Below are 16,527 nucleotides of genomic sequence, written 5' to 3'. Positions count from 1 at the left end.
TTACGAAGGAGATACAGAAAAACACTGAATCACTGTAAGAAAAAGAGATTCCCTTATTGAATAAAGCTAAGTGTGAGACATATGGGGAGTCATGAAGTCAAGATCCTGACTCTGAGTGTAGAGAAATAGAAGCATAAGCTACTAGCACAGCATTCTAGAGGATATGCTCTTGCTTCTCAAATGCTTACCTCAAGCTATTGAAGGAATCATGTTTGCTTTATATATGTATCTATTTCTTATGTGCATAATTAAGAAGTTGTTAAAGAAATCTAGGGCTGACAAATACCAAAAAGAAGTTACCTAAATTCTTTTTCTTTGGGATAAAAATATCTCTAGTTTGCTGCTGGTGCTGGGGCCCCAGGAGGGCCGCGCCAGAGGGGGGCCGCAGGGACTGAGCAAGTGACGAGGCACCACCCGTCAATGCTGCAACCCTGTAAGGCCTCCATGGACTCTCTACGTGAGTGTAGAATGAGCCAAGTCGACTGAAACACAGCAGCTATTCCACATGCAGTGGAAGATATTCAAGGAGACGACAGATGGATATCTCAGCACAACAGATTTGTCCTGGATGGTAAAGACAAAAAGCCTAATGTTCTGTTTGTGGGAGACCCCATGGCGCAGTTAATGCAGCAACACGAGATATGGCGAGAGGTTTTTTCCCCATTCCACGTACTGAATTTTGGAACTGAGAAAGATACAGGACATGTTTTGTAGAAACTAAAGAGTAGAGAACTGGAGAATATTAAACCTAAGGTCATTGTTGTCTGGATAGGAACAAACAACCACGAAAATACAGCAGTAGAGTTAGAAGGTGGGATTGAGGCCATCATTCCCTCTATCAATTTCTCAACATAAGGCAGCCACAAGGCAAAATTCTTGTATTGGATGTGTTACCTCGAGGTGAGGAGCTCAACCCTTTGAGGAAAAGGTGAACCAGTTCTCGAGGTTTCCTTGCTGAAGCTTGCCCATGTGTAGGTCCTGCATACAGACGGGGGCTTCATGCACCCTGACAGTGCCATCTCCTGCCATGACATATTTGACTTTCTTCATCTTACAGGAGAGGGCTATGCAAAGATCTGCAGAGCCGTCTATGAACTGATCATGCAGCTGATGGAGGAACACCCAAGAAGAAACAAACCACCATTGCCTGACTGTCTCCCATCAGTGTTAATCTTTTCCCAGCTTCCTTGATCAGTTATGCCACTGGCACTACAGAATCTATCTCTTTCTCAAGGCACTTTGCATTGCAAAATGTTCCTGGATGTTCAGATCTAGTGTTTGAAAGGGTGGAGGGATTTACACTGATACTGCACGTAGAAGGTTTATTAGACACAGGAGAAAAAATAGGCTAGGAAGATTGTTGTTTAAATTTATCTGAAACCAGAAGGAGACTTCTTAGTTGTATGTGTGATGCGTTTGTTGAATTATCACTGCTTTTCCTAGGACAATATCAAGTCCAAGGACTGAGCAATATGAAGTTTTTTTTTCTTGGCCTTGCTTTCTATGGGTTATGTCATATGTAATAATTATCAGAATCACACCTACTTGGCTTAAAAACAGATTTTTATTCTAATTTCTAAAGCTCTTAATTTGACCTTTTTTCTTGTTTTGCTTTATTCATATGTATGCTCAATATTTTCTTAACATGTAGCAACAGATTGAACACGCTTGCCATTCAAATATGAGAGATGCGATAGTTACAAAGGAATTTGTTTCACTTTCTTAATCCTTCCTATGCTTAGCAGTGAAAAACAAATTTTGCCCCAGGCAGGGAACGCTTTGGAAGATTTTTTGGTTTTTTTTTGTTTGTTTGTTTGTTTTTTGTTTAGATGGATTCTCATTCTATCACCCAGGCTGGAGTGCAATAGCATGATCTCAGCTCACTGCAACTCCGCCTCCTTGGTTCAAGCGATTCTCCTGCCTCAGCCTCTGGAATAGCTAGGATTACAGGCCCCCACCACCATGCCTGGCTAAATTTTTTGTGTTTTTAGTAGAGACGGGGTTTCACCATGTTGGTCAGGCTGGTCTCGAACTCCTGACCTCAGGTGATCCACCGACCTCAGGTGATCCACCCACCTCAGCCTCCCAAAGTGCTGGGACTACAGGCGTGAGCCACTGCGCCCAGCTGGAAGGTACCATTTTTATGTTGCTAAATATCATGTCTATAATAAACCTATGCCTGCAGCCTTTCCTCTCCTCTGAAGTATAAGCCCCCTGTTACTCTCATGATATTACCAATGTAGAACTCATTCTTGTGTGGTGTTCTGCACTATAGCGTCTGCGTAGTGTTCTGGTATGTTCTGGTATATTTTGTTTGTTTTTCCCTTAAAATCTGCTATAGTTTCCTTTTTTGGAAAAAAACAAAAACAAAAACCTCTGCTTCCCATTCCATAATACCTGCCATTATTTCAAGTTTTAGATTTTGTTTTTAAATTAAGCAGTCCAGAAAAGTTTGGTCTTTTCCCATGAGGAAACAAATGAAGCTGCTCTTCAGAATAGCCATTCTGCTTTTATCCCACCAGTTTAGTAAAAAAGAACTAGATTTGTTTAACTTTTAAGGTTTCTCATTAACGTACCTTCACCTGAGAATTTCCTTCAAGAGAGCTCTTTATAATCTTAATGTTTGCTTGGGCTACAAGAACTGCCATGTAAAAATAAATAATGGGGCAATAGATGTCATATTGTTCAATATACCTATGGAATATGTATAAACTGGATGTACAGACAGATATTTTGAACTAGACCAGGTGGGTATTGAAGTAACCCATCAAAATGTGATCTGCAGTGATTCTGCTTAATGTTCAAATTCAACAGCTAAGGTATATATTTTATGTTCTGCTCGCAAGGCAAATGACAGTGCTTTTGTGTGCTGGAGGAGAGGTTGCTGATTGGTGCTGAGACCAACTTCTGATTGAGAGGGCTGAAAGTTGGGCTGAATTTTCTCTAGTCAAGACTCCTAGATTTGTTTTTGCTTTGTTTTTTTTTTGTCTTTAAAAATACATACTTTAAAAACATATTAGGTCTTCATTAATTAATAACAGAAAATACACATGGTGCTCACTAAATGTGTTTACTACATTGAAATTTCCCTTTTATTTTCAGTAGTCCAGGTTTTTGAGTTTTTTCAAGACAGATTTTTTTTTTTTTTTTTTTTTTTTTTTTTTTTTTTTTAGCTGAGGTACAGTTGTATAGGAAGGAAAATTAAGCCAGGATTTTGTGTGTGCAAAGACAATTTCCTATCCAGGTCTTTTTCTGTTTGCCAGAGAGTGAGAGTTTGGTCCAAATAAACCCATTAGGTTACTACTGAGCATGCGATTTTAGCTTTTCTCTTGATGGAGGATCAAATATCCCTTTGTGAGCTGGGCTTCTGCTTGTTTGCTTATGTGTGTAAACTTCAGATATCACTACATTCTATGTCTACCATAGCTATCAGGCAACAGTATTCTAATAGCTAGCCTTTAAATAAAAATCTGCCTCATTACTAGTGTTCAAAAAAACAAAGATAAAAATAGGTCTAATCCTAGGTAGAAAAGGTGTTTTTCCATTCATCAAGATTTCTAGAAAAGGAGATTCAGAGCCATACTAAGAATTTCAATGCTTGCATTGTTCTCATCAAAGATAAATTCATTCATCTAACCATCTTTCTTACAGAGTAATCTTTGTTCTTGTTTGGTTCTTTCCATAAAAAAATAAAGATCAATCTGTTCATAATTTTTTGCACACTAACTATTCACACAATTTTGCTAAATTCTCTTTCCAAGTTCTGCATTTTCTTTTCTGATCAGAAAAATTCTATTTGCTTTGATGTTTTGTCACATAATTCTTAATCCATCTTTTATGACTCTTCTCTTTATTTGATACCTCTTTAGTTGTACAGCTCAGTTTAGCTCATCTTCTATGAAAATGTGTTGCATCAGTCAAGAATATATTTGACTGCAAGTAACAGAAAGCCCTAATACATAATATCTTAAACAGGAGAGAGATTTGCCTGTCTCATGCAATAAAAGCACAGGGGTAGGTAGAAAGGGCAGGTTCGTAGGGGCTCAATGATGTGATTAAGATGCCATCTATTTCCCCAATTTGTCCCCCCTCTGCACGAGCCCTTCTTCAACATGTGTATAATCTCATGGTCACAAAATGGATGCTGCACCTCCAGGCTCATGTTCATGTTACATGCAGAAAGATGCAGAAAAAGACTACAATCCTCTTGTCAAGGGGTGGGATCTATTTCCTTACCCATTGAGTCTGGTTTGGCCTTGTGACTTGCCATGGCCAACAGAATGTGAAGGAATCAAAGATATTCCAGCCACAAGAAGACTTTCATGCTTTAAAAATTTGCTTTGGTGCCACCAAAACAGCCTGCTAGATGATGAGAAACCATGTGAGGCAGAGACTGACTATTCCAGATGAGGCTATGTTAGACTGGTGACCCCTCAACTGACCCACATCCCACCACAACACATGTGTGAGCCAGCCAAGACTGTAAGGGCTGCTCAGCTGAGCTCCACCTAACTTGGTGACCTAAAGAATCATGAGCTAAATAGTTGTTTTAAGCCGCTAAGTCTTGAAGTGTGTTTTTATGCAGCAAACTCTACACATGGGCTCTTCAGAATTGCACCATTCCCACCCCACCTGCACCTGCAGTTTCCTTGACCTAAAGGAATGCATTTCTATTCTGGCTGAATGCTTACTTCTCATTCTTCATTAGTAGAAATTGAGTGGAGCTATTGGCTTCTTTCTGCTGAACTCCTTTCACCAATTTTGGACAAGCCAACAATGAGCCCAAGTGGCTTTCTCTTGGGCATGTCCTACACATGACCTCACATTTTTAGCTCAGATTCATTCTGGAGGAGCAAGCTGCCTAGCACAGTCACCCATTCTTGTCTTCAGATGTTGTTGTGGGTGAAAGATCCCAATATAGTATCCCACAAACTTAGAGGATAGTTATCAAGTTCTCTGAATCATCCTAAATTCCTTCTCTATTGGCTTGAGGTGGAGGTGGAAGTAACCCTCCTACACTTTAGTAAACGAGTGAGACTCATGAAACACCAGCTGCCTCTAAAACTCCTCTGCAATCTCCAATAATCCAACTACTGCTACCCTCCTTGGGGTGCTGGGCTAAGAATCATTTTTTTTTTAAGAAACAAGGTCTCACTCTGTCAACCATGCTGTACTCTGGTGATGAGATCCTAGCTTATTGCAACCTTGAACTCCTGGATTTCAAGTGATTCTCCTGCCTCAGCTTCTTTTTTTTTTTTTTTTGTATTCATCCATTTTTGTAAAATTCAAATTTTCCTTTTTTTTCTCTTAATTTTTTTTTATTATTATACTTTAGGTTTTAGGGTACATGTGCACAATGTGCAGGTTTGTTACATATGTATCCATGTGCCCTGTTGGTTTGCTGCACCCATTAACTCGTCATTTAGCATTAGGTATTATCTCCTAATGCTGTCCCTCCCCACTCCCCCCATCCCACAACAGTCCCCGAAGTGTGATGTTCCCCTTCCTGTGTCCATGAGTTCTCATTGTTCAATTCCCACCTATGAGTGAGAACATGAGGTGTTTGGTTTTTTGTCCTTGTGATAGTTTACTGAGAACGATGTTTTCCAGTTTCATCCATGTCCCTACAAAGGATATGAACTCATCATTTTTTATGGCTGCATAGTATTCCATGGTGTTTATGTGCCACATTTTCTTAATCCAGTCTATTGTTGTTGGACATTTGGGTTCCTTCCAAGACTTTGCTATGGTGAATAGTGCCGCAATAAACATACGTGTGCATGTGTCTTTATAGCAGCATGATTTATAGTCCTTTGGGTATATACCCAGTAATGGGATGGCTGGGTCAAATGGTATTTGTAGTTCTAGATCCCTGAGGAATTGCCACACTGACTTCCACAATGCTTGAACTAGTTTACAGTCCCACCAACAGTGTAAAAGTGTTCCTATTTCTCCACATCCTCTCCAGCACCTGTTGTTTCCTGACTTTTTAATGATGGCCATTCTAACTGGTGTGAGATGGTATCTCATTGTGGTTTTGATTTGCATTTCTCTGATGGCCAGTGATGAGGAGCATTTCTTCATGTGTTTTTTGGCTGCATAAATGTCTTCTTTTGAGAAGTGTCTGTTCATGTCCTTTGCCCACTTTTTGATGGGGTTGTTTGTTTTTTTCTTGTAAATTTGTTTGAGTTCATTGTAGATTCTGGATATTAGCCCTTTGTCAGATGAGTAGGTTGCAAAAATTTTCTGCCATTCTGTAGGTTGCCTGTTCACTCTGATGGTAGTTTCTTTTGCTGTGCAGAAGCTCTTTAGTTTAATTAGATCCCATTTGTCAATTTTGGCTTTTGTTGCCATTGCTTTTGGTGTTTTAGACGTGAAGTCCTTGCCCACGCCTATGTCCTGAATGGTATTGCCTAGGTTTTCCTCTAGGGCTTTTATGGTTTTAGGTCTAACATGTAAGTCTTTAATCCATCTTGAATTAATTTTTGTATAAGGTGTAAGGAAGGGATCCAGTTTCAGCTTTCTACATATGGCTAGCCAGTTTTCCCAGCACCATTTATTAAATAGGGAATCCTTTCCCCATTGCTTGTTTTTGTCAGGTTTGTCAAAGATCAGATAGTTGTAGACATGCGGCATTATTTCTGAGGGCTCTGTTCTGTTCCATTGATCTATGTTTCTGTTGTGGTAACAGTACCATGCTGTTTTGGTTACTGTAGCCTTTTAGTATAGTTTGAAGTCAGGTAGCGTGATGCCTCCAGCTTTGTTCTTTTGGCTTAGGATTGACTTGGCGATGAGGGCTCTTTTTTGGTTCCATATGAACTTTAAAGTAGTTTTTTCCAATTCTGTGAAGAAAGTCATTGGTAGCTTGATGGGGATGGCATTGAATCTATAAATTACCTTGTGCAGTATGGCTATTTTCATGATGTTGATTCTTCCAACCCATGAGCATGGAATGTTCTTCCATTTGTTTGTATCCTCTTTTATTTCATTGAACAGTGGTTTGTAGTTCTCCTTGAAGAGGTCCTTCACATCCCTTGTAAGTTGGATTCCTAGGTATTTTATTCTCTTTGAAGCAATTGTGAATGGGACTTCACTCATGATTTGGCTCTCTGTTTGTCTGTGATTGGTGTACAAGAATGCTTGTGATTTTTGTACATTGATTTTGTATCCTGAGACTTTGCTGAAGTTGCTAATCAGCTTAAGGAGATTTTGGGCTGAGATGATGGGGTTTTCTAGATATACAATCATGTCATCTGCAAACAGGGACAATTTGACTTCTTCTTTTCCTAATTGAATACCCTTTATTTCCTTCTCCTGCCTGATTGCCCTGGCCAGAACTTCCAGCACTATGTTGAATAGGAGTGGTGAGAGAGGGCATCCCTGTCTTGTGCCAGTTTTCAAAGGGAATGCTTCCAGTTTTTGCCCATTCAGTATGATACTGGCTGTGGGTTTGTCATAGATAGCTCTTATTATTTTGAGATACGTCCCATCAATACGTAATTTATTGAGAGTTTTTAGCATGAAGCATTGTTGAATTTTGTCAAAGGCCTTTTCTGCATCTATTGAGATAATCATGTGGTTTTTGTCTTTGGTTCTGTTTATATGCTGGATTACATTTATTGATTTGCATATGTTGAACCAGCCTTGCATCCCAGGGATGAAGCCCACTTGATCATGGTGGATAAGCTTTTTGATGTGCTGCTGGATTCAGTTTGCCAGTATTTTATTGAGGATTTTTGCATCAATGTTCATCAAGGATATTGGTCTGAAATTCTCTTTTTTGGTTGTGTCTCTGACAGGCTTTGGTATCAGGATGATGCTGGCCCCATAAAATGTGTTAGGGAGGATTCCCTCTTTTTCTATCGATTGGAATAGTTTCAGAAGGAATGGTACCAGTTCCTCCTTGTACCTCTGGTAGAATTCGGCTGTGAATCCATCAGGTCCTGGACTCTTTTTGGTTGGTAAGCTATTGATTATTGCCACAATTTCAGAGCCTGTTATTGGTCTATTCAGAGATTCAACTTCTTCCTGGTTTAGTCTTGGGAGGGTGTATGTGTTGAGGAATTTATCCATTTCTCCTAGATTTTCTAGTTTATTTGCATAGAGGTGTTTGTAGTATTCTCTGATGGTAGATTGTATTTCTGTGGGATCGGGGGTGATATCCCCTTTTTCATTTTTTATTGCATCTATTTGATTCTTCTCTCTTTTCTTCTTTATTAGTCTTGCTAGCGGTCTATCAATTTTGTTGATCTTTTCAAAAAACCAGCTCCTGGATTCATTAATTTTTTGAAGGGTTTTTTGTGTCTCTATTTCCTTCAGTTCTGCTCTGATTTTAGTTATTTCTAGCCTTCTGCTAGCTTTTGAATGTGTTTTCTCTTGCTTTTCTAGTTCTTTTAATTGTGATGTTTGTTAGGGTGTCAATTTTGGATCTTTCCTGCTTTCTCTTGTGGGCATTTAGTGCTATAAATTTCCCTCTACACACTGCTTTGAATATGTCCCAGAGATTCTGGTATGTTGTGTCTTTGTTCTCATTGGTTTCAAAGAACATCTTTATTTCTGCCTTCATTTCATTATGTACCCAGTAGTCATTCAGAAGCAGGTTGTTCAGTTTCCATGTAGTTGAGCGGTTTTGAGTGAGTTTCTTAATCCTGAGTTCTAGTTTGATTGCACTGTGGTCTGAGAGACAGTTTGTTATAATTTCTGTTCTTTTACATTTGCTGAGGAGAGCTTTACTTCCAACAACTATGTGGTCAATTTTGGAATAGGTGTGGTGTGGTGCTGAAAAAAATGTATATTCTGTTGATTTGGGGTGGAGAGTTCTGTAGATGTCTATTAGGTCCACTTTGTGCAGAGCTGAGTTCAATTCCTGGATATCCTTGTTAACTTTCTGTCTCGTTGATCTGTCTAATGTTGACAGTCAGGTGTTAAAATCTCCCATTATTATTGTGTGGGATTTTAAATCCCTTTGTAGGTCACTGAGGACTTGCTTTATGAATCTGGGTGCTCCTGTGTTGGGTGCATATATATTTAGGATAGTTAGCTCTTCTTGTTGAATCTGCCTCAGCCTCTTGAGTAGTTAGGACCACAAGTAGGCAGCAGCATGCCTGACTTTTTTTTTTTGTAGAAATAGGGTCTCACCTCTTGCACATGCTGAGAATCTTTTAACAGATTTTTAAAATAACATTCCTTTCAAATTCCATATCATAGTTTCTCACCTCACATCAGAATGTGACACCAATTTCCATTTTATCATCCTGTACACTGAGATAAAGTAGTCCCCACATGCAGATTTTAAGTTTATTAGCAAATACTAGAGTCATTTTGGGATAGAGGCAGAGAGAGGAGGAAGTTAGATAACTGCTTTTCAGAACTCAGAACTGAACAGAAAGCATGCCATGTCTCAATTCAAATTTTAATCACAAAACTTTAAATTCACTTGAACATCATCCTTATCACTTGGGATTCAAAGCTACCTGAAGGACTATAAACAAAAGGTAATGAATGCCAGCGAAGAGATCTCATAAACGTTGAGACGATTCCTGTTGGGGTGCGGCAGAAAGCAGCTGCCCTACAATGTCTGTTCTGATTTAACATCTTCATTCATAAGCCAGAATAGGGAACAGACAGCGCACTGATGAAATTCACAGATGGTACTCATTTGGGAGATATTATGAATACCAGGGATATCATAGAAATGATACAAAAGGACCTAGAGAAGGAATAACAATGAGACTTGACTTTGAAAATCCAAAGTGATATGTCAGAGTGTAAAAAAGGAAATCTTCAACATTTAAATAGCAGGGAGAAACTGGAAGTCAGTGTTTAAAGTGACATCAAGTTAGATAATGGAATGAAATTTAAAAATGGAAACTTTTAAATATAGCAGTAAAATTACTAGCATATCTTTTAATCTTCTTTAATTACTGAAAGCTTAATTAGGTATCCTTCCAATGTGCCCCTATATCCCTATCTTGTCACATTGTTTTTATATATTACATTTGATTTGTTTATCCTTTCCTCCAGACTTTGAGCTTCTTGAACATAGAGACTGGGTTACGTTCATCATTGTAAATCTGGGGTCCACCTCAGTGATGAGCACATGAGAGGCACTGGATAAATACCTCCTGAAGGTAAAAGTGAACTACTTCCGATAGCATCTCTTTGTACAGAATGCAATGATGCAAAGTTATCTGGTAATATTTAGATTTTCAGAACTCTACAAGTAAAGAGGAAGGGTTGGCAATAACAATAATACCACCTTTCATTTGTATAGGTTTTCATAATTATTGTTTGAAGAGAAAAATATAAAGACTTTAACTCATATTTAAAAGAGACAGAGAGGGCTGGGCATGGTGGCTCACGCATGTAATCCCAGTGATTTGGGTGACCGAGGTGGTAAAATTTCTTGAGGCCAGGAGTTGGAGACCAGCCTGGGCAACATGGTGAGACCCTGATTCTACAAAAAATAAAAAATTAGCCAGGTGTGGTGATGGGTTCCTGTTGCTCCAGCTATTTGGGAGACTGAGGTAGGAGGATCACTTGAGCCTGGGAGATGGGGGCCTCAGTGGACCATGACTGCACCACTGCACTCCAGACCAGGTGATAGAGCAAGACCCTGTTTCAAAAAATAAAAATATAAAATATAAATACATAAATAAATACAAAAGAGAGAGAGGGGGCATTCTTTACTATACAGAATACATTTGAGAATTATAGATACTCTCTGATTTGTAGAAGATACTTATGTCAACTTGAACATTACATTAGACATGCAAGGCATGCTAGCATAGTGTGCAGTAGGATACAGCAAAATGCAGAAGTTTGTAGCAGTGGTTTACTCAGTATGGCTTAGGAACCTGTGTTGGTCTCCAAAACTCTTATGGGGTCCACAAAGTCAAAAGTATTTTCATAATTACACTGAGATGTCATTTGCCTCTTTTACTCTCATTCTTTCTTGAGTGTACAGTGGAGTTTTCCAGAGGCCAAATAACATTGGGTGATGGTATCACCCAATGACTATTGGAATGTTTGCTTGTATACTCCTGTGCTTTACGTTGTTCACAGCTTGATTTTCTAATACAATAAATGTTCACAGACGTAACACACACAAACAAAAGCTTTTGGGGACGCTTAGTCATTTTTAATAAGGTAAAGCAGTCCTGCAACCAAAAAAGTTGAGAACTGCTGGCTTAGAATTCAGACTTTGGGGTCAAACATAGATTGAAATCCCCATTTTACTGATTTCTCAGTTATTTACCTTTTATATGCCCTCATGCCCTGGGCATAAGATTAATATTTACCTCATGGAGTTGTGAGAATTAAACAAGAAAATGCTAGCAAAGAACAGAGTTCAGTGCCAAGTCCATAGCCAAGGCTTAATAAGTAGTTTATCATCATTGTAAAGGAATGAAAACATGGTGACTTCCAGGAGCACTTTTATGACCCTTTGGAAACCGGGTTTCCTTTGCAGTACCCCATTCATCCTCCAAGGAGAGCAGAGGAGAGAAGGTGAGAGGGCAGAGTCTTCATTCCGCTTCCTGCCTAGAAATCAATGAGAAATTGATGATTCTGCTGCTTCTGACTTCTGAGGGCGTGGGTTCATTAATTTCAAACTTGCCTTTGGTAGCGCCTGTGTGTAAATCAGAACATGAAACAGATGATGTCTCCCCTCTGGTGGTTAGAGCAGGAAAGGGCATCAATTTCAAGCAGAAGGAGCAAAGGGGCTCCATGCTTCTTAGCAATGGCCTTTCCAGAGACACATCCCTGCCACGGACAACAGTCCCAGGTGGAGAATATCAAAGATCATATTCTTTCTTTTCTTAGAGGAAGCTGGTTCCTAAGGACTGCTGCATTCAAAATAGCAATGCTAATACAAATATTATAAATTATAAGGATAATCAGATTTACATTTCTCTGACATTTCCCAGTGAACACTTCCATTTGCATAGATCTCAAATATCAGAGCTGGAAGGATCATAGTGATTATTGGAACTAAGCCTCTAATATAGAGATGACATGAAGAAAAGGGGACTCAGAAAATTTAATTGACTTGCCCAAGATTATACAAATAATGAAAGAACCACGGTCTTATTAAAACTCGTAATAATTTTATGTGCAGAGTGGATATTGTCTATTACACCCAATTTGCAGGTGAGAGAACTGAGACAGGTTAAATTATTTCCCCAGAGTTATCTACTGAGTAAGTTGCACAGCCAGGATTCAAGTTCATGTCATCCGAGAGGACTTCACTACTTTATCTTCAGCATTACTATCATATTTTCAGGGACCCCTACTTCCTAGAAAAACAACTGTAAGGAATAATGCTTCAAGAAACACTGCTGGTAGCACAAATGTTACTATCCTTGCCCTTCTTTCTCTCATCAAACATTTCAGTCTTGCTATACCCTTACATAGCCCTGTGCTGTCTCAAGAGTTCCCAGTGTGTCCCTAAGCTTTTAGAAGCCTATATACTGGGCAGAATGGGCACATTCATGGGAGATGCCGATACTACTGAAGAATTAGACTCCTCAGGCAGAGCTGATGACTCTGACCCAGGAAGCACCAAAGGGCTGTCTTGCTCAGAGCTAGTTCCTCTACCATTTTGCTGCTGTAGTGCATATCTGCCCCCACCACCTATTCATTTACATTACACTCTTGAAGGGCTTACAATAGACATGTAATTTTGGCAGGGTGATGGTTTTCATATAAATATAGATTAGTTCCATATTGAGATCAGAAGAAATAGGGTTGTATGGTAAAAGCTACAGTCGTGAGCAACCGGAGGGCATTGAGTATCAAGGAAAGTCTTACTGTATTTCCCTCAAATGTGATCTTTTTAGAGACATTCTTCTTTGATCTCTAAAGCTATCAAAGCTGGCTTGTTTTTACTCATTTCCACAGATCCCTTTACCTAGCTCCATCTTAGACACGCTAGTCTTTGATCCCTTAGTTTCATTTATTCTAGTTAATTAGCCAACTAGGTAGTCCATTTGTGCTGCCGAGAAGTCAATGCATATCCATATCACGGGTACTTCTCTATATCAAGTCTGTGGCCAATTGTTGTATACTACCTGTATCTTTGCCCATTGGGAGGGCTTCAGGCTCACCCAAGTGGTGGCTGCCATGCAGTAGCAATCTATTTCTAGCAAGCACCAATATGTCTTGCTGACACACCAGTGAACTGTGTCTTAACTCCACAGCAGCAGGAGTAATGGAGGCCTTGCTGTAGTCTGATACTTGCCAAGAGAGCTGGTAATGCTGGTAGATGAGGTAGTAGCAGCTATAGCCAAAAAGACAACAGTAGCAGCTGGGAGACAGGGGAAGTTAAGTGAATCTGAATGGATGCATACTATGTACACAAATAGTATAGCTAGCCTCACAAAATTATTTGACCATAGAGCAAGTTCTATTAATATCTTGAAGATTTTGTAGAATGCATTGTGGGACACATTGTTTACAGGGGTATTTCTGTTTTATGGACACTGTACAAATTTGAACTACATAGATGAATTAGCAATTATCTTTCTAATATTGCAAAATATCTTTTTCATTCGTATGTGTAGCTTCTGATTATGATACTTAGAGTATAGGAAAAACATTTATGGACTTGGGGCTTTGGTTCAGTGCCTTTCTCTGCTGCTTATAAACCCTGAAACCTTGAGTAACGTACTTAACCTTCTGAGCTTCAGTTTCCTCATCTCTGCAATGCAGATAATAATGGCTATATTCCAGGATTTTTGCTATGAACTTAATACATGGAAACTTTTATAATCATGATTACCAGTTAGGCATTAACTACTCCATTAACTAGCCAAGATAAACGAGGTTATGCTGCAATAACAAATCAATCTCAAAATCCCATGGCTTAACACAACAAAGATTTGTTTTTCACCCAGACTACAAGTCCGTTGTGGGTTAGTGAGGGCTACGCTCAGAACCCAGGCTAATAGTTCCCCTGATCTTATAACTGAACCATCTGAGATGTGTGAACCTTTCAGTCACCCAGCAGAGGAAGAGTGCTCTGGAGAGTCTTGCACCAGCAATTAAAACCTTTGGCCCAGAAATGACACATGTCATTTCAGCTCACAGCCTGGTGGCTAAAGATATCCTCAGGGACTCACCTGATTGCATGGTGGTTGGATGCAGTGGAAGCCCCATGCGTATTTGTTGAATGAATAAATAAAGGAATAAACCAATGAATACAAATTATAATTTGTATATAGTGTTGTTTCTATGTGCCCCCAAACTGCGATTTACACACATTTTTTCTTGTGTAATAACTAAGTGGTTACAACTAGGTAGGTATACAATTGGCTGTGAGTACTGATACAAATACAGTTTTATAATATATGATTTTAGTAAAATTGTCAATCGTTATGTTCCTTTGCAGCATCACTTTAGAGAGAATAACTCACAAGCCCTGAAGTCCTGCATTTGGTTTGGCTCATTTAAAAATTACTCAGAGGAATTTGACAACGACATTAGGTGTCTCCATCACAGCTTTATGGAACAGTTAATGTGAGCTCGCTTTCAAGTCAGAATCTAAAAGTCCAGGTGCATCTTAACTCTGAACCCTTTGAAGTTTACTCATCCTTATTTAATGTGATAATGTAATCTATATGTTCAGAATCCATTTGAGGGGCAGTACAGGGAAAATGGCACGCAGAAGGAAAGATGAACTGCTCTCAGGGGTGAAATTTATCTCACGCGTGCATTTATCTTGGGCAGACACTGTTGTTTAAACTAAAGATAATCACAGGCAGTTCTGTGACATTAACCTGCTTAGTTACTCCTGAATAAAACCAGGAATGAAAATGAGGGCAAAGGTGAGCAGTGACTATGAGGATTATTTTATTTCTGTGCTAACACTGTCTCATCCTGCCTTTAGGAAAATGGTACCTGTGTGTTAGAAGCTCACATTGATTTCTCAAGTTATAATTAATATACTTGGGCTGTTGTTACATATGAAAGATTAGAAGGCTGAATACTCTATTTACTCTAACAATGCAGCCAGATTACCACTTTAATCCTCAGAAAAGGCTCTGCCATTACCATAAGCTCCATGGCATTATTCAGAAGGCACCGCTTACTCATTTTATTTTCCTTGTCCTTCACCATATTCTAAATAGGTAAAAAGGTAAACATATTAATAGGCTTAGTATATCCCCCTCCACCTAGAAAGAATGTGAAGAATAACATCTATCCTGAAAAAAGACAAAAGAGAAGAAAGCTCATTCAGAAAAAGAAAGGGGAGAGGAGTAAGCATGGAGGGTTGATGGTAGGGGGAAAAGGGAAGCTGAAAAATAGAATTTACATAATGAGCAAAGGAAAAAGGTTAAAGCCTTTTTAAAATTCGTATGCTGCCTCTTAAGAATGCCTCAAGGATTAGAATAGACATTAGTCATATTCATGCCAAATATGAGAAACGCAGCCTTAGGATAGCCCTTTTTAAAAAATTCTTCAAGAAACAAGCAATTATTTCTTATCTATGGGGGAAATCATTGGAATGGGGGGGACCAGCACACAGTTGAAAAAAACAAAAAACAGAGAAAACCCGAAAGACCCTGAGGAAGTAATGCCTTCCATTTCAAACATTGAGAATGGCTGTTTGTTATCATGAAGCAACCCTGTCAGGTAGCCTTCAAATCTTTTGAATTCTTTCTTACCTCATCTCTCACTTCAAATAAGAAGCAGCTGCCTATCATAAAACGAGTTATCAAAAACTAAACCAAATGGAAGTTGTTTGCACAACAGTCAATCTGGGCTAACTGCAACAAACAAAATGAAGCTAAGAAATCTCAAATGCTGCCGTTATATTTGGTGAAGAGCTCAAGTATTTCCCTACACTCTCACTGTGGTATATATGTTACCACGGTGGTTTAAATATTGGCTCTGGGACATGTTTCTTAGTTTCTCTGATGGACACAAATGCCCCTTTTGTGTTCTCATGGTAGCGTGTACCTCTCCTTTGTAACTCTAACTACCCTTGAAATTCTACATTTACTCAAATGATTATTTTAGTAAATTTTGTCTTCTCTACTCATCTGGTTCCCCGAGGACAGGGGATATGCCATCTCCTGGTTCACCATTGTGTCTCTATCTCTTGGCAGAGGTCCTGGTACCTGCAGACATGCAAATGATATGTGTTAGGTGAACAGATGAATGAAGTAGGTGAACCTGTTAATTAGTTCAAATTAAAGTCTCAGAAAATAACTACCTCTATTTTCTTCTTCAACTCTCTTTCTCCTGTTGCCTACCCCTTATTCTCTGAGCACTTTACCTAGGAATTCTGTCTTCAGTAACTTTTTCTTATATATGTAAATTTCATATTTTAGAACAGTGTTAGATTTACAGAAAAATTGCAAATATAATGGAATTCCCATATACCCTGATTTCAATTTTCCCTATTATTAACATTTTACATTAGCATTTGTCACAATTAATGAAACAATATTTATACCTTCTTATTCCTATTAACTAAAGTCCATACTTTATTCAGATTTCCTTAGTCTTTACCTAATGTCATTC

General features: G+C 38.9%; 1 pseudogene; it reads left to right on the top strand.

Moving 5' to 3' along the window:
* The first annotated feature begins 468 nt into the window (after positions 1 to 468).
* Positions 469 to 1,151, top strand: LOC129460363 (platelet-activating factor acetylhydrolase IB subunit alpha2-like; annotated as a pseudogene).
* The last annotated feature ends 15,376 nt before the right edge of the window (positions 1,152 to 16,527 follow it).

Source organism: Symphalangus syndactylus, chromosome 13 (assembly GCF_028878055.3).
Source record: "Symphalangus syndactylus isolate Jambi chromosome 13, NHGRI_mSymSyn1-v2.1_pri, whole genome shotgun sequence".
NCBI classification, from domain to species: Eukaryota; Metazoa; Chordata; class Mammalia; order Primates; family Hylobatidae; genus Symphalangus; species Symphalangus syndactylus.
Note: the sequence above shows the minus strand (reverse complement) of the source record. Positions and strands in the feature narration are given on the sequence as shown.